Source organism: Nicotiana tabacum, chromosome 21 (genome assembly GCF_000715075.1).
Source record: "Nicotiana tabacum cultivar K326 chromosome 21, ASM71507v2, whole genome shotgun sequence".
In the NCBI taxonomy this organism is placed as follows: Eukaryota; Viridiplantae; Streptophyta; class Magnoliopsida; order Solanales; family Solanaceae; genus Nicotiana; species Nicotiana tabacum.
The window spans coordinates 92,723,813-92,751,068 of record NC_134100.1 but is presented as its reverse complement, the minus strand read 5'-3'; the positions used below and the strand labels follow the sequence as shown (position 1 = coordinate 92,751,068).

The window sequence follows — 27,256 nt, the reverse complement described above, 5'->3', positions numbered from 1 at the left end:
ATTGGATATGATTTGGCTCAATTTACATCTGAACCGGTTTGAAACCCGAAATTTATATTTTACATATAAAAGATAAATATGCCCTTTCAGAAATTTTAAGGTTTCTTTGTTATCTCTCTCATTGTGTTTGCCTTTTCTTTCTTTTCAATATTAAATGTGAAAGATATGAAAATCAATGAGTTTTGCTATTGAAAATGACAGGAGATAGCATCTTATAATTATTTATTTTAGCATCTTAATAAGGCGTATAATCCGAACTGAAATTCAAAATATTTATCCGATCCAAACATCAAAATCCGATTCGATCCAAATTTAATTTGGTTCGGATTTGGATTGCAATTTACAAAATTTGAATTCCAAAATTATAATCCGAAAGGTGCCAAATCCGATCCGATCCATGAATATGCCTACTCCCACCTCATTATTAGTGTCTTCATTTAAGGGATTCAATTAAATCCTTTCCTTTTCTCCCTCTCCTCTTCTCTCTCCTTCTTTTTTTCCCTTTCCCTAATTTCTTCAGTTTGTTTGCCTAACACACTCATCCACAAATTCGTCCATTCGAAGACCATAAATACATATAATTCTCGAGCATACATACATACATATAATTTCGGGTTTTAAGATTTTATGATTTCTTTGGATGGGATGTTCTTGCTACAGTTGCTAGTGATTGAGAATATCCTTTGGTTAAGTATAGAGTTGGTTTTAGGTGAAAATTTATATTGGAACTTGAAGAAGAAGAAGTTGCAGGAATTGTATGATAATTGTATAATAATTGTATCTGATACATCAATATCTAAAACATACTTGTATCACAATTGTATCTAGCTTGTATTTGATATATTAATACGTAAAACAATGTCTGATACAATACTAACAGAGAGTTTAGAATGAGTGTGATTTTATTATATATTTATTTTAATATTTTAATATTTTTGCAATATTATAGAGTCTATGCAGACTTAGCGAAAGATAAGACATAATGGAAGAAAATGATCTATAGTATATGTTTTAGTCATATTAGTACTTTAATTTTTTTAGTTCCTATGCTTTCTAGGAGTCTTTTAGCATTGTTAGAGATTTATATGTTAGTAAAAATATAGAGAACTTATTTGTAAAATTTTGGCCTAGGATAAGTTTAAGTGGAGAAATACGGCCACTGATAAAATTAATTTTTTATTTCTAATTAAAAACTGAGTTACATTTAATTAAGCCCGACCCTTTTACGAGCTCATGAGTACTATTTAAAGGGTATTATCACTTTTAGCTAACGGCAGAAATTATTTATATTCGGTAGCCGAAAAAGTATATAAATTTTGTATATAGCACACATAATGTATATATATACAAAAAATATATTTTTTATTATTATTTTGAGAGTGACTATATTGTATCATTTTCCCATTAAAAGTTGTCTTTAATTTGCTAATGAGGAATACAATTCTTATAATTTGGAGATATTATTCAAATTATTTCAAACAACTCAAACTCAAATATAAAGACAAACAAGCAAAGAACGGAAAAGAAACTATTTTAATTCCAGCAAAAAGTAGAGTTTTTCATACACAAATGCAGTCTCGGAAGTTGACTGCAATTGAAGATGGCCTAAATTGGAAAAATAAAAAAACTTAGCAAACTAATTAAAAACTAAAGTTAATTACCAACTAATTATAACGAGCCGCACAACTAAAACCAGAACAACTGCAAGATATTTGAAGAGATGAAAGGATGTCCTCAGCACCAGAAACAGTGAATTCTCCACCAGATTCAACATTAGCAACTTTCACGTGGAGATCATCGATCAACAATGCATATCTACGAGACCGAATGCCAAGCCCCTTTTCAACAAGATCAAGCTCAAGACCAAGAGCATGTGTATATTTTGCAGATCCATCAGCTAGGAATTTTACGTGTTTGTTCTATGGGAAAGTTCTTGCCCATGCCTTCATTACGAAGGGGTCATTCACTGCAATCATGCACGTATATATAATTAAGCACCCACAAACATAAATATACTAAATGACAATATAATTGCAACCGGTAGCAAAGCCAGGATTTTTCACTAAGGGGTGTTAAAAATTTTAAAACTAAGCACAGACAAGGGATTCAATACATAATATATAATGTAATTGTAAAAATTTACAGTGTAATTTTTCGACGAATGAGTATCGACATGTGCCTCCTCTACATATTGCAACTAGCTACTAGCAACAAAATAATTAATTACAGAAACTATTAACTAATTAAGTGACATACCACTGATGCACAAGATTTCGTCAACGCCCTTTGACTTCAACTCCTCAGCTTTCCCAATAAACCCCGGTATATGCTTCATGCTTCATTGTATTATTTCATGTGACGTAAAATATGTCAGTCAAAATCAGATTTACAAAAAAAAAAAAATAATAATAATAATTAAGAAGTGAAAAATTATACCTGCAAATAGGAGTAAAGGCGCCGGGAATAGCAAAAAGAATGACCTTTTTGCCCTTGGCTAGTGAGTGTATAGAAACACTCTGAAGCTGATCTTCCTCATCGAAATAAGCAAGACTTCCCTCCGGGATGACGTCACCGACGGCGATAGGAGCCATTGTATATTGGATCTTTCTTCTAAAATTAATTAAAAGAATTAGTGTACACACTATTGTACAATAATATTGCTGATTTTTATAGTTATTTTTCGTCCTTAATTATGGCAATTTCCCTCGTTTTGTAGGTTAGTAGTATTTCCTTAGTTACTTGGTTCGTTCTCACATTATGCCGTTTTCCTCTTAATTAATGCACATTACTTTTATTTCCATTTTCCTATTATATATGAAGATTTTCCTCTTACTTTAGCTTACTAGATTTCCTTAATTACTTGGTTCGTTCTCATATTATGTAGTTTTCCTCTTAATTAATGCACATTTATTTTATTTCCATTTTCCTATTATATATGCAGATATTCCTCTTACTTTAGGTTACTAGTATTTCCTTAATTACTTGGTCCGTTCGATCTCATATTATGCAGATTTCATCTTAATGTACATTAATTTTATTCCCATTTTCCTAGTATATATGTAGATTTCCCTCTTACTATAGGCAGGGGCGAAGCTAGAAGCCCGAGTACGGGTTCAGCCTAACTCAGTAGTTTTTGTTTAAACTTGTGTAGTTGTGTTAAAAGGTTCATTAAATATATACAAATATTAAATTTAAAACTCAGTTATTAATCTTTGAACTTATAAAGTTAAAATCCTGACTCCGTCTCTAACGGTAGGTTACTAGCTAGTATTTCCTTAATTACTTGGTCCGTTCTCATATTGCGCAGATTTCTATCTTAGGTTTTAATTATGTAGGTTAAAAGTATTTCCATACTTGGTCCGTTTTCATATTATATAGATTTCTCCCTTAATATACATTACTAGTATTTCCTTACTTGTGTATATTTTCTTTTTTCTGATTCTTTTATTTCCATTTCCGTCAATGCTCTCTCTTTCATGTATAAATCGCATCAATTGTACCAGGGGCGGCTAAATTCCAAAACTTAATATGCGGCCTTAAATAATGATATATTTATGAATTTGAAAATAATATGACTTTTTCTTTTCTTCTATATTTTATCTTTAATAAAAAAAATATAATTATAAAAATGTTATGATCCGTTTAAAACTACAAAATTCAAGAATATAATAGCTATATAACTATCATAAATTTTTCTTTATTTCTTAAATTTCATGCCGATTAAAAAAATAGAAAGGTGATACTACAATTATAATTTTTATCACATTCTCAACTATGCATATACTTACATAGGTCGGCCGCTTCCTTACAAGAGTAATATTTGTATGGCTTTTCTTGTCTTTTAATGAGAAAAGTTAAAATAATTATTTCTTATTTTAAATCAACGGGAACTACGAATGACTTTGTTCTAACAATTAAATACCACACTGTCATTTAATTATTCGTTTGACTGAATCAGGTCCATATAAGTCGAGGGGACAGGTTAGCGTTCTTACACTAAAAATTAATATATACATAACATATGTTTGTATATTATAAACTTAAAGTCGTTTGTTACGTTGCTTGTTGCAGATGTGAAGCACAAGAATGTAATAAGAATAATCTAGAAAAATAACTAAAAGTTTTCTCTGCTTTTCTAATCTTATCAAAAAATGGGAAAATGGCAAACCACATTCTATATTATTCATACATAATTTGCACTTAGGTCACGATTTATACAACTCATTTATGAAGAGCGATTTATAAATCGCATTCGCAACTGTGATTTATGTATCAAATTACTGAATCATACCATGAAAGTTTGCGAGAGAGTGATAGAAGTGAGGGTGAGGAGGACGGTATCTATTTCAGACAACCAGTTCGGGTTTATGCCGGGGTGTTCTACCATGGAAGCTATCCACCTTATTAGGAGTTTGGTGGAACAGTTCAGGGATAGGAAGAAGTATTTGCACGTGGTGTTTATTGATCTGGCGAAAGCGTGTGACAAGGTTCCTAGAGAGGTTCTATGGAGGTGCCTGGAGGCAAAAGGTGTGTCAGTTGCTTATATTAGGGTGATTAAGGACATGTATGATGGAACTAAGACTCAGGTTAGGACAGTGGGAGGCGACTCAGAGCATTCCCCGGTTGTTATGGGGTTACACCAAGGGTCTGCGCTCAACCTATTCTTTTTTGCCCTAGTAATGGATGCACTGACACACCATATTCAAGGGGAGGTAACCATGGTGTATATTATTTGCTGATGACATAGTGCTGATTGATGAGACACGAGGCAGCGTCAACGAGAGGCTGGAGGTTTGGAGACAGACCCTTGAGTCTAAGGGTTTCAAGTTGAGTAGGACTAAGACAGAGTACCTAAAGAGCAAGTTCAGCGTTGAGCCGATGGAAAAAGGGGTTGGACGTAAGGTGTCACGACCCTAAATTCACCCTCCGTAGGATGCCGTGATGGCACCTTGTCACGACCCAAAATCTCACCCGTCGTGATGGCGCATATCTCAATATTAGGCAAGCCGACAATCTCAATAAACCACCATATCTTTTAAATTTAAAAATATAATAATTAAATTAAGCGGAAAAAATCTCACAAATATAAATATAACACTCCCAAAATACGTAGTCACTCAGTATATGAGCATCTAAATGAATACAAAGTCTGACTGATAAAATCACTGTCTGAAATATAGAACAGTACAATAACTAAACAGGAGGGGAATCAAGTCTACGGACGTCAAGCGGCTACCTTGATAGTCTCCAACAGAAATAGCTTCGAAATCTAGCAGTCGTCGTATCCGAGAGTACCTGGATCTGCACACGAGGTGCAGAGTGTAGTATGAGTACAATCAACTCAATAAGTAACAAGGTGCACAATGTAGTTCAGTATAAATAGTGGCACAAAAATGTAGGAATGCTTTCAAGTTCAACAGTTAAACTTCGTATAAGTGAAATAGATCAATACTGCATGATATGAGGAATATGACTTCTTAGTAGAAAGACCTCATGTAAATACTGGTCATAAATTATTTGGTCACTCGGTACTGTTTATAGCCAATTCAGCCCAGGGATATTCTATCCTGTATATATATACACATCGAATGGCAGTCAGTCACTCAATACCGTATAAGGCCAATCGAGCCCGGGGTAATTTATCCCCACATGTAAATGATACGGACAAGATCCATGTCCATTTAAATACTTCTTTTAGGTTTAATCTTGATATTTTGTTATTATTTCAATGTTAAGTATATTTTATTAGATAAATTAAAAACCACTAAAGATATTCACATTCTTAGGTACTACCTCCGTTCCAGTTTATGTGAACCTATTTTCTTTTTGGTCCGTTCCAAAAAGAATGACCCCTTTCTAAATTTGGAAATAATTTTGCTTAAACTTACAATTCTATCCTTAATGAGAAGCTTTTATAACTACACAAATACTCTAGGCCCCTTTTTGACTTGTTTAGGACCACAAATTTCAAAAGTCTTCATTTATTCTTAAACTCCGTGCTCAGTCAAACAGGTTCACATAAATTGGAACTGGGGGAGTATATATATATAATCATTTACGCTCACTGGGGGTGTGTACAGACTCCGGAGAGGCTCCTTGAACCCAAGCGTGATACAAAGCCAGTATGGCCTACTATAGGCGGGTAGTCCCGATCCGTATAATAATAAAGCCTATAAGGCCTGCTGCAGGTGGGCAACCCCGATCCATATGATAGTAAAGCCTATAAGGCCTGCTGCAGGCGCGCAACCCCGATCCATATAATAATAATGTATAAAGCTAGTATGGCCTGTTGCAGGTGGGCAGCCCCGTTCCATATAGTAATCATATATATAAAGCCAATATGGCCTGCTGTGGCACGCAGCTCGATCCCATAAATATCCTCATAATGAATGAATATGATTGAGTGAAATGTATATTTTTGAAACAATTAATTCAACAGCAGCACGACCCCATGGGTCCCAAAATATTGGCACGTAGTCTAAACATGATATTTAATAAGAGCCTCAGCTCAATTTCTCTAACACGTGAAACATGTTCAGATAATAACATGATTCATTAATTTTACAAGTGCACAGGATTTATTCAAGACACAATTTCTATGGTGCACGTCCACATGCTCGTCACCTATCGTGTGTGTCACCTCCAAACAATTTATATCATACCAAATTCAGGGATTTATACCCTCAGAACCAAGTTTAAAAGTGTTACTTACCTAAATCCGAGCAATTCTTTATTCCAATAAGCCTTTTTCTCACGATTCGGCCTCCGAACACCTCGAATCTTAGTCAAAATAATTCGATACAATCAACACAAGGTATAGGAATCAATCCATGTGAAAATGCTAAATTTCATAATAAAATTCGAAATTAACTCAAAATCAATAGTGGGGCCCACATCTCGGAACCAGACAAAAGTTACAAAATATGAACGTTCATTCAACCATTAGTCCAACCATACAAAAATTACTAAATTCTGACTCCGATTAGGCCTTCAAACCCTCAAATCAATTTTTGGAAAATTTCTATTCTAAATCCCCCAAATCATGAAATAACTTATACCATACATCCTGGTGCCTTGGGACGAGAGCTTGAAATAATGTTAGATTCATGAATAATGGACCAAATCAAGTTTAAATCACTTACCCCAGTCCAATTTGTGAAGTTTGCCTCTGCAAATTGCCCAAACCGAGCTCCCCAACTATGTTTATGTCAAAAATGGCCAAAAATCCCGTTTATAGAGTCTCTGGTGTTTTCGAGCACCAAAGGTAGCATGGGGTGCTGCCTGTGGTGCAGTTTCCAGAACCCCAACAATTTCCAGCGCCAGGTCTAGCGCCCCATGCTACCCTGGGCGCTGGCGGCGACAGAAAATCTTTTCCGACACGGAAATGGGCATAACTCTCTCATACAATGTCCAATTTTGACGATTCTTATTGTTATTGCTCTGAAATTTCATTATGGATCTAATTCTTCAATAAAAACTGAATTTGTAGCTCATTTACTTAATCTGATACCACTTATTCTCGAAAAAATGACGTTCGAATATTCTACATTCAATACCGAAACCTATCAAATCAAGTCTGATTGATTTCATATTTTGCACATAAGTCATAAATGACATAACAAACATATTCTAATTTTTAGAATCGGATTTTGTAATGACCCGGCCGATCGTTTTGAGTATTATAACGCCATTTTCCTAATTACTGCTCAATTTATGCTTTACACTTATTTTATGACTTGCTGGGATAGTTGGTTCAGGTCCGGAAGGAATTCGAAGTGAAATGAGATATTTAGTCTCATAATTGAAAATTTTAAGTTAGAAAATTGACAGGGTGTGGACTTATGTGTAAACGACCTCGGATTTAAAATTTGATAATTTCAATAACTCTGTATGGTGATTTTGGACTTAGGAGCGTGTTCGAAAAATTATTTGGAGGTATGTGCTGGAATTACACTTAAAATGCCGAAAGTTAAAATTTTGAGAAGTTTGACCGGGGGTTGACTTTTTGATATCGGGGTCGAAATCCAATTCTAAAAATTGAAATGCCTCTGTTATGTTATTTATGACTTGTGTGCAAAATTTGAGGTCAATCGGACGTGATTTGATAGGTTTCAGAGTCATTTTTAGAAAATTGAAATTCAAAGTTCATTAGGTTTGAATTGGGTGTAATTCATGATTTTAGCGTTATTTGAGGTGATTTGAGGGTTTGACTAGGTTCGTATGGTATTTTAGGACTTGATGGTATGTTTGGTTGAGGTCTCGGGGGGTTCGGGTGAGTTTCGGGAGGTTAACGAATCATTTTTGGCCTTGGTGACATTGTTGATATCTGCTGCTGCATTTTTTTTTATTTTCTCTTTCGGGTTCGCGAGTGGGCCCTCGCATTCGTGAAGAGTGTTTTCTGAGTGTGAGGTTTTGTTCTTCGTGTTCGTGAAGGGGAGGACGCGAATGCAAAGGTATGGTCTGTGTGTGCATCGCGAACACGTGAGTGGTATCGCGTTCGCGAAGAGGTATGAGGCTATTGGGGACCCTAGGTCCTTGTTCTACATGTTCGCGAGGTAGTGGTCGCGTTCGCGAAGGGTAAGATTTGTAAAGCTTCGCATTCGCGAAGGGTTAAATTTGTGGGCAGTCGAGTGGTGCTTCGTGAACGCAAGGGACCTCCCTCGCGTTCGCCAAAAACAGAGGTCTGGACAGAAAGTTTAAGTTCAGAAAATGAGACTTTATCCCATTTTCCATTTTTAACGATTTGGAGCTTGGATTGAGGCGATTATTGGGAGATTTTCAGAGAAAATAACGAGGTAAGTGTTCTTAACTCAATATTGGTCAAATTACCCGAATCTGTGGTTGTTTTAACATTTAATTGGTGAATTAAGTTAAAAATTTGTAAAAACCCTCTCGGTTTAATTTGGAGATTTGAGGGTCGAGTTGATGTCGGATTTGAGTAAAATTTATATGGTTGGACTTGTGGTTGAATGGACGTTCATATTTTATAAATTTTATCGAGTTCTGAGACGTGGGCCCCAAGGGCAATGTTTGAGTTAAATTTTGGATTTTTATGGAAAATTATTATTTGCTTATGGAATTAATTCCAATAAATTTTATTGACTGAAATGAATTATTTGTGATTAGATTCTAGGCTTTCGGAGACCAATTCTCATGGCAAGGTCATAGCGGAATAAAGAATTACGCGGTTTGAGGTAAGTAACAGTTTTAAATCTGGTCCTGAGGGTATGAAACCTAGGATTTTTGTATCATGTGATTACTTTGGAGGTGAGGCACATGCTAGGTGACGGGCGTGTGGGCGTGCACCGAGGGGATTGTGACTTGGTCCGTCCCGTAAAACTGTAAAGTTGAATAATTTGTTGTTAGCTATACGCTCTCTATGTGTTGTGGAAATTTGACTGTAAGACATGTTAGAAACCATGTTTAGGCTATATGTTGGTACTGCTGGGACCCACAAAGGTCGTGTACATGTTGAATTATCTACTAAATTGTTGTTTGGTACTCAGTCACAGTTTACTTGTTTATTTTATCTCAGTCTCTATTATTCATTATTGATGCATCATATCATTGTTGTTTGGGCTGATTTCATGATTATTGAGAGCCAAGAGACTGGAGAGATTTATGACTAAGTGAGGCCGAGGGCCTGATTGTGAGATATTGATACTATAGCTCGTGAGTTGTCCGTGCAGCATGTGAGTTAGCCATGCGGATCCAGATATTGATGCTATAGCATGTGAGTTGTCCAAGCACCTGAGTTGGCCATGCAGATCCAGATATTGATACTATAGCACGTGAGTTGGTCGTGCGGATCCAGATATTGATTCTATGGCACGTGAGTTATCCGTATAGCACGTGAGTTGGTCGTGCATATTATAGCGCTTGGACTGTAGGAGCCCCTCCGGAGTCTGTACACCCCTAGTGAGTGCGGGTAACCATTGTTATGTGAGTGCTGAGAGCTGAGAGCCGAGCGGTTGAGCTATTGTGACGAGTGGAGTATCTGTTTCCTGAGAGGCTATACTTACTTTTCATTTGTTGTTGCACTTTGTTGCTATCTGTCATTGTTGTGATATTCTCTGAATGATTTTATATCCGGATTACATGAACTTGAATTGTATAAAATTGATTTGACTTAAACTGACGGATTTGAAAGCATGTCTATTCTTTGCTGGAATTACTGGAAATGAACTGTAATTGTGTAGCTCGTCATTATCTTCAGTTCCTTATTTATTATTGTTACTTGTTGAGTTGGTTGTACTCATACTACACCCTGCACTTCGTGTGCAGGTCCATGTGTTCCCGGACATAGCGAGTGTTGATTCTCTCGCACAGTTAATTTTCCAGAGATTCAGAGGTAGCTGCCATATTTCGCAGACCTTGTCTCTCTTTTCCTATCTCTTTGTTACTGTATTTGGCCTCAAATTATCATAGACCATATTTTCCAGACTTGTATTCATATTAGATACTCATGTACTCAGTGACACCAGGTTTTGGGAAATGTTCGTATCAGTATTTGTGGGATTTTGTACTGTATTTAAATATTGCATTTTCAAACATAAAGAGAAATTGTAGTTTATGGAGATTATCGGCTTGCCTAGTATTGAGATAGGCGCCATCACGACAGGTTGGGATTTTGGGTCGTGAGAAGTTGGTATGAGAGCCCTAGGTTACATAGGTCTCACGAGTCATGAGCAAGTTTAGTAGAGTCTTGCGGATCGGTACGGAGACGTCTGTACTTATCTTCGAGAGGCTGCAAAACCCTTAGGAAAATTTTCCTTTCTTGTATTATGTCATGCAAAATTGTTTATTCCGTAAACTAGATTTGTGTTATTTTATTCTCTCACAGATGGTGAGAACACGTACAACCGGATCGGACGGTCAGCCACCAGTTAGGGCCGCAAGAGGTCGGGGTCGTGGTAGAGGCCGGGGCCGAGGTAGAGGCCGTGGTGTAGCTCGTAACACAGTTGGACTAGCACCTGTAATACTACCGGTTGCTCCAGCTCAGGAGCAGATTCCAGATATAGCTGAGCCGACAGGATCAGCTCAGGCACCAGCTGTACCTATTGAGATTCTAGGCCTTCAGGAGACTTTGGCCCAGATATTGACAGTTTGCACTGGTCTTGCTCGGGTGGTTTTGGCTCAGGCCGCACCTTCCACTTCTCAGGCCGGGGGAGGTACTCATACCCCTGTTGCCCGTACTGCAGACCAGGTAGTACAGGGACTTCAGATATCGGGGGCACTACCAGCCCAGCCGGTTGCAGCTGCTCAGACCCCGGTAGTTCCTGTTATGGCAGATGATGAGCAGAGGAGACGTGAGAGATTTGAAAGGCTTCGACCTCCACCATTTAGCTGCACTGAGCCAGAGGATGCTCAACGTTTTCTGGATAGGTGTCAGCGAATGCTTTGGACAACGGGTATTCTGGAGACCAGTGGGGTCTCGTTCACTACTTTTCAATTTTTTGGGGCTGCCTTCAGATGGTGGAAGGCTTATGAGAGGCACATACCAGTTGGTGCAGTACCACTTACATGGAAGGAATTCTCCATTCTCTTTTTTGGAGAAGTTCGTACCGCAGTCTCGCAGAGAGGAGCTGCACAGATAGTTTGAGCAGTTACGTCAGGATGGCATGTCTAAGATGCAGTACGAGATGAGATTTTCTGAGTTAGCTCGCCACGCAGTCTGGATGGTTCCCACTGATATGGAGAGGATTAGGAGGTTCATTGATGGCCTCACATATCATCTGTGGTTACTTATGACTAGGGAGGGTGTCTGGTGCTACTTTTGATGAGGTAGTTGACATTGCTCGGCAGATAGAGATTGTTCGCAGTTAGGAACGTGGAGAGAGAGAGACTAAGAGGCCTCGTGGTCCAGGTGATTACAGTGGTGTTCCTTCATGGGGTCAGTTTTACCGTGGTAGGGGTCGTTCTTATAGACACGCTCAGACGCGTCATCCAGCTCATCGTGGTGCATCATCTAGCCATAGTTCTTACAGTGCTCACACAAGCCAGTCTTCATTCAGTGCACTACCAGCGCAGAGTTCTCATCATGCCTCGTCCACTCAGGCTTCTGCAGGTAATTCCTCGGGTTATCAGGAGCAGCAGTTCAGTCAAAGAAGGGGTTGTTTCGAGTGCGGAGAATTTTGGTCATTTCAAGAGAGAGTATCCTAGGTTGTTGAGTGGGGCTCCACAGCAGAGTCCTCGACTGACGGCACCAGCATCAGCAGTTTCACCACCCGCCCAGCCAGCACGGGGTAGGGGTCAGGAAGCTAGGGGTCGCCCAAGAGGGGAAGGCCGATCAGGTGGCGGGCAGGTTCGATTCTATGCTTTTCCTACCAGGACAGATGTTGTTGCCTCTTATGCAGTGATCACAGGTATTGTTTCAGTATGCCACAAGGAGGCTTCTATATTATTTGACCCTGGTTCCACTTATTCATATGTATCATCGTATTTTCCTCATTATCTAGATATGCCATGTGATTCCTTAGTTTCACATGTTTGTATATCTACACCGGTGGGTGATATTATTACTGTGGATCGTGTGTGATAACTATTGGGGAACTGGAGACTAGAGTTAATCTCTTATTACTCGGTATGTTTGATTTCGATGTAATCCTGGGTATGGATTGGTTGTCTCCATGTCATGCTATTTTGGACTGTCACGCAAAAATAGTGACGTTGACAATGTCGGGGTTGCTAAAGGTTGAATGGAGGGGTTCTCTAGATCCTGTTCCTAGCAGGGTAATTTCTTATTTAAAGGCCCAACGTATGGTTGGAAAGGGATGCTTGTCATATTTGGCCTTTGTGAGAGATGTTGATGCAGATACTCTTATTATTGATTCATTAACGGTCGTGCGAGACTTTCCGGATGTATTTCCTGCAGACCTGTCGGGTATGCCACCCGACAGGGATATTGATTTCGGTATTGACTTGGTGCAGGGCATACAGCCTATTTCTACTCCTCTGTATCATATGACACCAGCTGAGTTAAAAGTATTGATAAAGCAACTTCAGGACCTCCTTAAAAAAGGGTTTATTAGGCCTAGTGTGTCACCTTGGGGTGCACCAGTTCTGTTTGTGAAGAAGAAAGATGGTACTATGCGGATGTGCATTGATTACAAGTAGTTGAACAAGGTTACAAACAAGAATAAATATCCTTTACCGCATATTGATGACTTATTTGACCAGCTTCAGGGAGCGAGGGTGTTCTCCAAAACTGATTTGAGATCGGGGTATCACCAGTTAAAAATTCAGGATTCGGATATTCTAAAGACGACATTCAGAACTCTGTATGACCACTATGAATTTCTTGTGATGTCATTTGGGCTAACCAATGCCTCAGCAGTATTTATGCATTTGATGAATAGTGTATTCCAATAATATCTTGATTTATTTGTTGTAGTAATTATTGATGATATTTTGGTGTACTCACGTAGTCAGGAGGAGCATGCACAACACTTGGGTATCGTATTACAGAGGCTGAGAGAAGAGAGACTTTAAGCCAAAATCTCTAAGTGTGAGTTCTGGCTTAATTCAGTGGCATTCTTGGGACATATAGTGTCCAGTGAAGGAATTAAGGTGGATCTGAAGAAAGTAGAGGCAGTTCAGAGTTGGCCCAGGCCATCTTCAGTTACTGAGATTCGGAGTTTTCTCGGCTTGGCCAGTTATTGTCGTCGCTTCGTGGTGGGTTTCTCATCTATTGCATTGCCTATGATTAAGTTGACCCAGAAAGGTGCTCCGTTCAGGTGGTTGGATGAGTGTGAAAAGATCTTTCAGAAACTCAAAACAGCTTTGACTACAACTCCAGTATTGGTGTTACCTACAGGTTCAGAGTCTTATAATGTGTATTGTGACGCGTCGCGTATTTGTCTCGGCGCAGTGCTGATGCAAGACGATAGGGTGATTGCCTATGTGTCCAGACAATTAAAGGTACATGGGAAGAATTATCCAGTGCACGATCTTGAGTTAGCCGCTATTATTCATGCCCTAAAAATTTGGCGGCATTACTTGTACGGTGTCAAATGTAAGGTATATACCGACCATCGGAGTCTAAAGCATTTGTTTAAACAGAAGGATCTTAATTTGCGGCAGCGGAGGTGGTTAGAGTTGCTTAAGGATTATGACATTACCATTCTCTATCATCCCAGAAAGGTCAATGTGGTGGACGATTCCTTGAGTCGTAAGGCGGAGAGTTTGGGCAGCTTAGCATACTTACCAGTCGCAGAGAGGCCTTTAGCCTTAGATGTTCAGGCCTTGGCCAACCAGTTTGTTAGATTGGATGTTTCTGAGCCGAATTGAGTTTTGGCTTGTGTAGTTTATCGGTCTTCTTTATATGATTGCATCATAGAATGCCGGTATGATGATCCACATCTGCTTTGTCCTTAAGGACACGGTTCAGCACAGTGATGCCAAGGAAGTCACTATTGGAGATGACGGTGTATTACGGATGCAGGGTAGGCTATGTGTGCCTAATGTAGATGGTTTGCGTGAGTTGATTCTCCAGGAAGCTCATAGTTTGCGGTACTTCATTCATCCAAGTGCCGCGAAGATGTATCAGGATTTGAGGAAACACTATTGGTGGAGGCGAATGAAGAAAGATATAATTGGGTTTGTAGCTCGGTGTCTAAATTGTCAATAGGTAAAGTACGAGCATCAGAGACCGGGCGGATTACTACAGAGACTTGAAATTCCGAAGTGGAAATGGGAGCGTATTACCGTGGACTTCGTAGTTGGGCTTCCACGGACATTGAGGAAGTTTGATGCAGTTTGGGTGATTGTAGATCGGTTGACCAAATCCGCGCATTTTATTCCAGTTGGTACTAATTATTCTTCAGAGCGGTTGGCTGAGATTTATATCCGCGAGATTGTTCGCCTACATGGTGTGCCAGTGTCCATCACTTCAGATCGGGGCACGCAGTTTACATCATAGTTTTGGAGAGCAGTGCAGCGAGAATTGGGCACACAAGTTCAGTTGAGTATAACATTTCACCCTCAGACAGACGAGCACTCCGAGCGCACTATTCAGATATTGAAAGATATGTTACGCGCTTGTTTCATTGACTTTGGGGGTTCTTGGGATCAATTTATGCCACTCGCGGAGTTTGCTTACAATAATAGCTACCAGTCAAGCATTCAGATGGCTCTGTATGAAGCTTTATATGGGAGACGGTGTCGATTCCCGGTTGGTTGGTTTGAGCTGGGTGAGGCTAGGCTATTGGGTACTGACTTGGTTCAGGATGCTTTAGAGAAGGTCAAAGTGATTCAGGAATGGCTTCGCACATCACAGTCTAGACAGAAGATTTATGCCGACAGGAAGGTTCGTGATGTTGTTCACACGGTTGGGGAGAAGGGTCTGCTCAAGATTTCACCCATGAAGGGTGTGTTAAGGTTCGGGAGGAAGGGCAAGTTGAGCCCTCGGTATATTGGGCATTTTGAAATACTTAAGAAGATTGGAGAGGTGGCTTATGAACTTGCTTTGCCGCCTAGTCTATCAGGTGTTCTTCCAGTGTTCCACGTATCCATTCTACGAAAATATGTTAGGGATCCGTCTAATATTCTGGATTTCAGTACAGTGCATCCGGACGGTAATTTGACATATTATATGGAGCAGGTTACTATTTTAGACCAGCAGGTTCGAAAACTGAAGTCAAAGAACATAGCATCAGTGAAGGTGAAGTGGAGAGGCCAGCCAATCGGAGAAGCTACTTGGGAGATTGAGCAGGAGATGCGGAGCAAATATCCACACTTATTTGAGACTCCAGGTATTATTCTAACCCCGTTCGAGGACGAACGTTTGTTTAAGAGAGGGAGAATGTAACGACCCGGCCAGTTGTTTTGAGTATTATAACCTCGTTTCCCTAATTACTGCTCAATTTATGCTTTACAGTTATTTTATGACTTTTCGGGGTAGTTGGTTCAAGTCCGGAAGGAATTCGGAGTGAAATGAGACACTTAGTCTCATAATTAAACATTTTAAGTTAGAAAAGTGACCGGGTGTGGACTTATATGTAAACGACCTCGTATTTGAATATTGATGATTCCAATAGCTCCGTATGGTAACTTTGGACTTAGGAGCGTGTCCAAAAAATCATTTGGAGGTTTGTGGTGGAATTAGGCTTGAAATGCTGAAAGTTGAAATTTTGGCAAGTTTGACCGGGGGTTGACTTTTTGATATCGGGGTCGGAATATGATTCTGAAAATTGGAATACCTCCGTTATGTCACTTATGTCTTGTGTGCAAAATTTGAGGTCAATCGGACGTGATTTGATAGGTTTCGGAGTCGTTTGTAGAAACTTAAAATTTCAAAGTTCATTAGGTTTTAATTGGGGTGTAATTCATGGTTTTAGCGTTGTTTGATGTGATTTAAGGGTTCGACTAGGTTCGTATGGTGTTTTAGGACTTGTCGGTATATTTGGTTGAGGTACCGAGGGGCTCGGGTGAGTTCCGAGGGGTTAACGGATCATTTTTGGCCTTGGTGAGATTGTTGATATCTGATGCTGCATTTTTCTGATTTTCTCTATCGCGTTCGCGAGTGGGACCTCGCGTTCGCGAAGAGTGTTTTCTAAGTGTGAGGTATTGTTCTTCGCATTCGCGAATGGAGGACGCGAACGCGAAGGTATGGTCTGTGTGTGCATCGCGAACGCGTGAGTGCTGTCGTGTTCGCGAAGAGCAGTAAGGCTATTGGGGACCCCAAGTCCTTGTTCTACGCATTCGCGAAGGTCTAAGCTGGTAAAGCTTCGCGTTCGCGAAGCCGTGGTTGTGTTTGCTAAGGGTAAGATGTGTAAAGCTTCGCGTTCGCGAAGGGTTAAATTTGTGGGCAGTCGAGTGGTGCTTCTCGAACATGAGGGACCTGTCGCATTCGCGAAGAAGAAAGGTCTGGACAGAAAGTTTAAGTTCAGAAAATGGGACTTCGTCCCATTTTCCATTTTTAATGATTTGGAGCTCGGATTGAGGCGATGTTTGGCAGAATTTTAGAGAAAACAACGGGGTAAGTGTTTTTAACTCAATATTGGTCAAATTACTCGAATCCATTGTTGTTTTTAATTTTTAATTGGTGAATTAAGTTCAAATATTGTGAAAACCCTCTTGGTTTAATTTGGAGATTTGAGGGTTGAGTTGATGTCGTATTTGAGTAAAATTTGTATGGTTGTACTCGTGGCTGAATGGGCGTTCATATTTTGTAACATTTGTCGGGTTCTGAGATATGGGCCCCATGGGCGATGTTTGAGCTAAATTTCTGATTTTTTTGGAAAATTAGTATTTTCTTAAAGAATTAATTCCAATAAATTTTATTGACTGAAATGAATTATTTGTGACTAGATTCGAGGCTTTTGGAGACCAATTCACGTGGCATGGGCATAGCAGAATAAAGAATTACTCGGTTTGAGGTAAGTAATAGTTTTACATCTGGTCCTGAGGGTATGAAACCCCGAATTTTTGTATCATGTGATTACTTTGGAGGTGACGCACATGCTAGGTGACGGGCATGTGGGCGTGCACTGAGGGGATTGTGACTTGGTCCGTCCCGTGGAACTGTAAAGTTGAATAATTTGTTGTTAGCTATACGCTCTCTATGTGTTGTGGAAATTTGACTGTAAGACATGTTAGAAACCATGTTTAGGCTATATGTTGGTACTGGTGGGACCCACAAAGGTCGTGTACATGTTGAGTTATCTGCTAAATTATTGTTTGGTACTCAGTCACAGTTTACTTGTTTATTTTATCTCAATCTCTATTGTTCTTTATTGATGCATCATATCATTGTTGTTTGGGCTGGTTTCATGATTATTAAGAGCTCGGGAGACTGAAGAGATTTATGATTGAGTGAGGCCAAGGACCTGAATGTGAGATATTGATACTATAGCACATGAGTTGTCCATGCAACACGTAAGTTGGCCGTGCTAATCTTGATATTGATACTATAGCACGTGAGTTGTCCGTGCAGCACGTGAGTTGGCCATGCGGATCCAGATATTGATACTATAGCACATGAGTTGTCCGTGCAGCACGTGAGTTGGTCGTGCGGATCCAGATATTGATGTTATGGCACGTGAGTCGTCCGTGCAGCACATGAATTGGCTGTGCAGATTATAGCGCTTGGGCTGTAAGAGCCCCTCCGGAGTCTGTATACCCCCAGTGAGCGCAAGTAACCATTAAGTGTAAGTGCTGAGGGATGAGAGCCGAGTGGTTGAGCTGTTGTGACGAGTGGAGTATTTGTTGCCTGAGATGCTGTACTTGCTTTTTATTTGTTGTTGCACTTAGTTGTTATCTGTCATTGTTGTGAAATGCTCTGAAAGATTTTATATATGGATTACATGAACTTGAACTGTATAAAATTGATTTGACTTAAACCGTCGGATTTGAAAGCATGTCTATTCTTTGCTGGAATTACTGGAAATGAACTGTAACTATGTAGCTCGTCATTATCTTCAGTTCCTTATTTATTATTGTTACTTGTTGAGTTGGTTGTACTCATAATACACCTTGCACTTCGTGTGCAGATCCAAGGATTCCCAGACATAGCGGGTGTTGATTCTCTCGCACAGTTGATTTTTCAGAGATTCAGAGATAGTTGTCGTGTTTCGCAGACCTTGTCTCTCTTTCCCTATCTCCTTGTTACTGTATTTGGCCTCAGATTATCATAGACCATATTTTCCAGACTTGCATTCATATTAGATGCTCATGTACTCAGTGACACCAGATTTTGGGAAGTGTTCGTATCAATATTTGTGAAATTTTGTACTGTATTTAAATATTGCATTTTCAAACTTAAAGAGAAATTGTGGTGTATGGAGATTAATGGCTTGCCTAGTATTGAGATAGGCGTCATCACGACAGGTTAGGATTTTGGGTCGTGACAGATTTAGACCCCGATATCAAAAAGTCAACTCTCCGGTTAAAGTTCCAACTTAAATTTCTATTTTAGCCATTTCAAGCCTAATTTAACTACGGACTTTCAAATAATTTTCCGGACATGCTCCTAAGTTCAAAATCACCATACGGAGCTATTGAAATCATCAAAACTTTATTCCGGGGTTGTTTACACATAAGTCGGCATCCGACCACTATTTTAACTTAAGCATTAAACCTTGAAACTAAGTGTTCCAATTCATTCCAAAACCTCACCGGACCCGAACCAATCAGCCTGGCGAGTCACATAACAACTGTAAAGCATAAATTGAGCAGTAAATTTGGAAGCATGGTTGTAATACCTAAAACGACCGGTCGGGTCGTTACATTCTCCCCCGCTTAAATATACGTTTGTCCTTGAACGTGCCAAAAGTTATTTCCAAGCCATCTCATCACCATTCCATCTTACCACGCACATACCTGGGGGTGGTCCCACGCCACCCTATTCCATATAGGCCTGACAATACCATGTAATTGAAGATCATTATTTCCACCTTAGCCCATAACCCTTGGAATTCAATTTCCAACATTCAGAATTTATTTTCAAGACTCGAATCTCACATCTATACAATGTATAAGTTTGAACAAACTGTATCAAGCTATAGCCATAACTCTAGATATAATCGCATAACATACCACACAACTCACATACTCGCGGAACCATTCTCGATCAAAGTAGCTACTCGAAACAAACCCGGTATTGGTATTAAACCACATATCAAACAAAACCCCGTTCTAAAACCTTCGTACACTGCTGATAATGAAAGAAACACGTGAAATCTCATAACACCTTATCATATTGACAAGTCATGGAGCTCTCCCGCCCCAACCAGAACCATAATCACTTTCTAAGCCGACTTTCAATATTAACCTCCCAATATACCGTAATCAAACCTGATAGTACTCATTCTAGGTACAATGACCTTATATTATTAAACACAGTTATCCCATTGACATGCCACACTAATACAACTCAAGCCACAAATGCGCAACCTTGTACCCAAAATGGAAGATGTCTCAAAGTAGAGAACCGTATTGCAAGTTCAACAAGCTCTACTACAACCGAAATGCTATAAGCTCATTATATACAGTAGAACCAAGACACACGAATTTAATAACAGTAACCAGCTCTCCTAGAGCTTACATTAACATCACTTGCACGGATAACTCACGTGCTATAGTATCAATATCTGGAGCCGCACGGACAACTCACGTGCCAATAATATCAGTATATGGATCCGCACGGACAACTCACGTGACAATAACATAATCTGACTGGCATGGTCACAGGCCTCCAGTACAAGCATGTCATACAGGAGCAATCAAATAAGTACACATGTATATGATAAATGAGGTAAAATTCACATGCTTATGGACTGGTTTAATTAACACGCCATAGAGTAGGCATGTGCAAAGTGGGCTATCACAACTCAAATCAGCAGTTAACGCAGAAATAGTAACTACCTAGTTTATTCAGGGAATTAGCCTCTTAGTAACCTCAAGTATAACCCAGACAGTTCTCAACAAAGGTACGAATAAGAGAAATGTCATAACTTTACGCTTAACCGTCAACTCTAGGCATATCATAGCCTAAACATTTTTCCCGAATCTGAATACTTGCCCCGATGCCCGCACATGGTCTCAAACCCCACGTATATATATATATATATATACGCACTCATAGCGCGTACTCATCACAAACAATTAATACAACTAGTGCCTCCAATGAGTTTAAATAAAATACTCATCCCAAAGAGGTCGCAACCCTGAAGCAATATGCTTCTTAGAACTTCCAGTCTCCAATTTCATAGAACACATGAATCACCGTAACTGGTCCCAACTCCAACACTCGAATGACTATCATATCCTTCAGGCAGAATCTTCCCACTAGGAATACTTTCAAAATTCTTCCGTGCCACATAGAAATAATTTGAATATCAGCAGTTTATCAACCTGGTGAGTACCGCAATACCAATGAACATCCGTAAATCAAAACACAATACCCTTTTGAACTGCGCACCCTTCTCAGGGATTACCGAGCAATTATAACATTTATCTAAACATATAACACTGACCATTCTGTCCAGAATTTGTGACCTTCCCTTCAAGAATGAACTTCCACCTTGTACATGTAAATATTAATTCCGCACAACACACCACATCTATCATGCCATCATGTGATAAGCACAAGAATCTCATTATAAACTTTGAGTCACCAGCAAATTACATACCCGGTTGCCCTATTTTCTCCGATTATCTTCTGAATTACCCTCAAGTTGTCACTTCTCCTTGTCAAAACACTACGATCCTTACCCAAAGCTCACTACAAGACATCCTAACATAAAATCGCATCGCCCTAATCCCCATAAGTTACTGTATTCTTCTTAAGCACTCCCATAAGTACCACAACTGAAACACCCACTCTGAAAATACCCTATGTGAATTTAAAATTGTTCTTTTACTGGAATGTGGAATCCATAGTCATACAGAATTACCGCAAGTCCGACACCATTAACTGTAAATCTCAAATTCTATCCATACATTAATCCAAAAAAAATTTCAATTGCTGTATATAAATTTTGAATCAGTTAGAACCCTTTTGAAATTCATCCACTCTGCTCAAACCTAAATTGCTCCACCCGAACAGTCTGAAAGATACAAGCCCAATTAGCACAATAACCCCCAAAGAAGTAACCCTGCCTTAACATGACCAATCGAATTCATACTTCGTGCGCACTATATCCTTCAAAATAATAATTTAATCACTTCATGATTTTTCATAAAGGGTAATATAACCCGCATTCAAGAAATTTTCTTACTCAAGCCATCCCCGATCTCAACCTCTGCAAGTTATAACTAATCAACAGGTATGCCTCGGACCAAAACCAATACCGCACATAATCGTGCAATCAAATCGTAGATAGCAGACTCCCCCACTTGGCTCAAATCCATATAACAAAATATCTAATAACTCACTATACCCAAGATAACATCAAAATCGACCATACTAAGCAATAAAAGATCAACTCTGGTTTCGTCCCACAATAATTACCATAAATGACTGATACACACAGTCCACAATTATAGTATCGCCCACCGGCGTAGGTACATGAATAAGTGAACCTAAGGACTTACAGGGCATATCCAGATAATGAACAAAAATATGATAAAATATACAAATATATGGAACCAGGGTCAAATAATATAGATGCCTCCATGTGGAACACTGAGACAATACCTATGATCACTGTATCTGAAGCAACAACATCTGGTCTGGCAGGAAAAGCATAACATCGGGCATGGCCGCCACCTGATTGGCCTCCCTCGCTTGGGAGACCCCTAGCTGACTAAGCCCCACCCCGAGCTTGCTGGGCGGGTGGTGGAGCAACAGGTGCAGAAGTAGTAGCCTCACTCCTCTGCTGAACTGGACCTCACATATGGCGGGGACAATATTTCCTCACATGACCCAGTTCTCCACACTCATAGAACTCTCTCTCGAAGAATGGTGGCGAGTTCTAAGGCGGACCTCGGGAACCAGAATAACTACCAGAAGAACTTAGTACAGATGATCCCTGAACTGATGGTGCACTGGGCGTACTCTGGGCTGGAAGTGCACTAGGAGATGACTGACCCTGATGAGAACTGTATGAACCATGGCTGGATAATGCGCCACGATTAACTGGATGACCCATCTGAGCGTGTCTGTAAGGAAGACCTCTGTTGTAGGAATGCCCTCCAGTAGGTAGCCCACCAGAACCGCCCAAACCTCGAGGCTTCTTGACATCCCTCTCACCATGCTCCTGGCTATGGACCACCTCTATCTGCCAGGCAATGTCAACCACCTCATCAAAAGTGGCACCAGATACCCTCTCCCTAGTCATAAGCAACCGCAATTGGTATGTGAGGCCATCAATGAACCTCCTAATCCTTTCTCTATCAGTGGGAACTAACCAAACCGCATGACGAACCAACTCAAAATATCTTACCTCGTACTGTCTCACATACATTCCACGCCCTCAGAAGTCTATCCCGGATGTGTGTGTGTGTGTGTGTGTGTGTGTGTTTATAAATAAATCTGGTAAGTACATGCCCTGGAAAGTCCATCCCGAATATAATCATCTACGCTCACTGTGGAGGGTACAGACTTCGGAGGGGCTCCTTCAGCCCAAACATGATATAAAGCCGATATGGCCTGCTGCAGGCGGGTAGCCCCAATTTATATAATAATAAAACCTATAAGGCCTGCTGCAGGCGGGCAGCCCCGATCCATATAATAATAAAGCCTATAAGGCCTGCTGCAGGCGGGCAGCCCCGATCCATATAATAATAATGTATAAAGCCAATATGGCTTGCTGCGGCACGCAACTCGATCCCATAAATATCCTCGCAATGGATGAATATGACCGATGGCGGCACGCAGCTCGATCCCATAAATATCCTCACAATGGATGAATATGACTGAGTGAAATGTATATTTTTGAAACAATTAATTCAACAGCAGCATGACCCCATGGGTCCCAAAATATTGGCACGTAGCCTAAACATGATATTTAATAAGAGCCTCAACTCAATTTCTCTAACATGTGGAACATGTTTAGATAATAACACGATTCATTAATTTTACAACTGCACAGGATTTATTCAAGACACAATTTCTATGGTGCACGTCCACATGCTCGTCACCTATCAGGTGTGTCACCTCCAAATAATTTACATCATACCAAATTCAGGGATTCATACCCTCAGAACCAAGTTTAGAAGTGTTACTTACCTCAATCCGAGCAATTCATTATTCCAATAAGCCTTTTTCTCGTGATTCGGCCTCTGAACGCCTCGAATCTTAGTCAAAATAATTCGATACAATCAACACGAGGTATAGGAATCAATTCCATATGAAAATGCTAAATTTCACAATAAATTCCGAAATTAACTCAAAAATTAAGAATAGGGCCCATGTCTCGGAACCTAACAAAAGTTACAAAATATGAACGTCCATTCAATCGCGATTCCAACCATACAAAAATTACTAAATTCCGACTGCGATTCGGCCTTCAAACCCTCAAATCAATTTTTGGAAAATTTCTATTCTAATTCCCCAAATCATGAAATAAGTGATTGAAATAATGTTAGATTCATGAATAATGGACCAAATCAAGTTAAGATCACTTACCCCAGTCCAATTTGTGAAGTTTGCCTCTGAAAATCGCCCAAACTGAGCTCCCCAACTATATTTATATCAAAAATGGACAAAACCCCATTTATAGAGCCTCTGGTGTTTTCGAGCGCCACAGGTAGCATGGGGCGCTTCCTGTGGCGCAGTTTTTAGAACCCCAACAATTCCCAGCACCTAGGCTCGCGCCCCACGCTACCCTGGGTGCTGGCGACGACGAAAAATCTCTCCCGACACGGAAATGGGAATAACTCTCTCATACGATGTACGAATTCGACGAGTTTTTTTGCTATGGCTCTGAAATTTCCATACAGATCTAATTATTATATAAAACTGAATTTGGAGCTCATTTTCTTAATGTAATACCTCTTATTCTCGAAGAAACGACGTTCGAACATTCTTCATTCGATACTGAAAGCTAGCAAATCAAGTCCGATTGACCTCATATTTTGCACACAAGTCATAAATGACATAACCGACATATTCTAATTTTCAAAATCGGATTCAGACCCCAATATCAAAAAGTCAACTCCCCGGTCAAACTTCCAACTTAAATTTCTATTTTAGCCATTTCAAGCCTAATTTAACTACGGACTTCCAAATAATTTTCCGGACACGCTCCTAAGTCCAAAATCACTATACGGAACTATTGGAATCATCAAAACTCTATTCCGGGGTCATTTACACATAAGTCGACATCTGGTCACTATTTTAACTTAAGCTTTAAAACTTGGAACTAAGTGTTCCAATTCTTTCCAAAACCTTACCGGACCCGAACCAATCACCTCGTCGAGTCACATAACAATTATAAAGCATAAATTGAGCAGTAAATGTGGAAGCATGATTGTAATACTCAAAACAATCGACCGGGTAGTTACACACCTAGTCTCTAAGACTAGGTAAGCCTAACAATTTTTGCGGAAATACATAAAATAAAACTGAAGCCAAATTCTCAACATATGAAATAAATATAAAAATGCAATCAAATAATTTCAACTCCCAAAACCCTATAGAAATAAGTCACAAGTTTCTAAAAAATTTATTGTGAGTGTCTCAATACATTAGAGTCTAAAAAGAAATCAGGAAGACAACATAATAAGGATAGAGGGGGACTCCGAGGTCTACGAACACTGGCAGATATACCTTGAAGTCTCCGTGTATAGCTAGTTCACCGATACCTGGTCTGATAGGAAGTACCTGGATCTGCACAAAAAGATGTGCAGAAGTGTAGTATGAGTACACCACAGCGGTACCCAGCAAGTGCCAAGCCTAACCTCGGTAGAGTAGTGACAAGGTCAGGTCAGGTCCAACTGGAAATAATAATACATGAGGCATAAATTTATAATAGGGTAATAAAGTGACTGAGAAATAAACAAAATTTACAGAAAGATAACAACACTACAATTAGAGGTTAACAACAGGGGTGCTCCCGAGGCACCGTCTCGTAGTCTCAAAAGTAAATCTGCAGTATAAGGGATCTCCCGAGGAACCGCCTCGCAGTACCAAAAGTAAATATGCAGTACAGGGGGATCTGCCGAGGAACCGCCTTGTAGTCCCAAAAGTAAATATGCAGTACATAGGAATCTCCCGAGGAACCGCCTCGTAGTCCCAAAAGTAAATATGCAGTACAGGGGATCTCTCGAAGAACCGCCTCGTAATCCCAAAAGTAAATATGCATCAGGTAGTCGGAAGAACAACAAATTTTCAACAAGAAATCTTATAGTTAAAGATTTAAATCAAATCAAGGAAGTAGGTAATTCAGCTAAGCATGTTGCACATATTGCACGTAAGAGTTAAGGCACGTAGACATTGATACTAGGATAAACATGATCACTACATATACTAAAGCAACTCAGTTAAAGAATTTAAAAGAAGACTACTCAGCAAGAACCGATATTTCTATATTTAGCCCGTGTACGCACTCGTCACCTCGCGTACACGGCGCTCACATATCAGAAAATGTTACAACAGTATCAAATCCTAAGGGGATTTCCCCCACACATGGTTAGACAAGCCACTTACCTCGAATCTCGCTCAATCAGTCAAGTAGTATGCCTTTTTCTCGATTTTCTGACTCCGATCGGCTCGAATCTAGTCATAATTAATTCGATTCAAGAATACAAATTATAGGAATTAATTTCATATTCAAATACAGATTTTTCAACAAAAATTCAAAATTTATCTCAAAAATCGCATGTGGGTCCCATATCTTGGAATCCGACGAAACTCACAAAATCCGATAATCCATTCAATTACCAGTCCAACCATACTAGTTTCACCAAATTCCAACATCAACTTGACCTCCAAATCTCAAGTTCTTATTTTGAAATCCCTAGGCCCAACTCCGCTAATTTCACCTCAAAATCATGTAATCTAGTTGAAATACTCAATGATAATCCAATATTATTGACTAACAATGATTACAAGTGACTTACCTCAAGTTTTTCCGTAAATTCTCTCTGAAAATCGTCCCAAAACCGTGTTGGAAATGTCCAAAAATGACAAAAAATCGGAATCTCTGTTTATAAAGTAAAAATACTTGACCTCCCATTGTGCTGACAGCACATTTCCAAATTCCGCGGCTGCAGTCCAAATTGTGCGGCTGCACTACCAGGATTTAGTTAATTAACCATAATTTTCTGTACAAATGTCTAAATGATTAATGGTATAACCTTCTAGAAATTGCACCCAAAGGGCTACAACTTTCATTTTTGAATCATCTCCAAATTTCTTGTAAATTAAAAGTTATAAGCTTCTGAAGTCGGACCATCGAACCTGAAAATCTCCTTTCTGCTGCCGCGAGAGAAATTCTGCGGACAACACAATTTCAACTGCAGTCCGCACAACTACCACTACCTCCGCACTTTGGGAGTTTGCGTCCGCACATCCGTACTCCAAAATGTTCCCTCCGTACTTCAACTGTCCCAAAACATCATCAGAGTGCTGAAATGACCATACTCGCTCAAAACTCACCCCGAAACACACCCGGGCCACTTGGGACCCCGTCCGAATGTAGCAACAAATCCTAAAACTTCATACGAACTTAGTCGAAATCTCAAATCACATCAAACAACGCTAAAATCACGAATCATGCTCCAGTTCAAGCTTAATGAAACTTAGAAATTCCAACTTCTACATTCGATGACGATACCTATCAAATCAATTCCGATTGACCGCAAATTTTGC

At 39.7% G+C, this 27,256-nt stretch overlaps 1 pseudogene; it reads right to left on the bottom strand.

Moving 5' to 3' along the window:
* Positions 1–1,664: 1,664 nt before the first annotated feature.
* On the bottom strand, positions 1,665–2,591 carry LOC107803269 (peroxiredoxin-2-like; annotated as a pseudogene).
* Between the last annotated feature and the right edge of the window lie 24,665 nt (positions 2,592–27,256).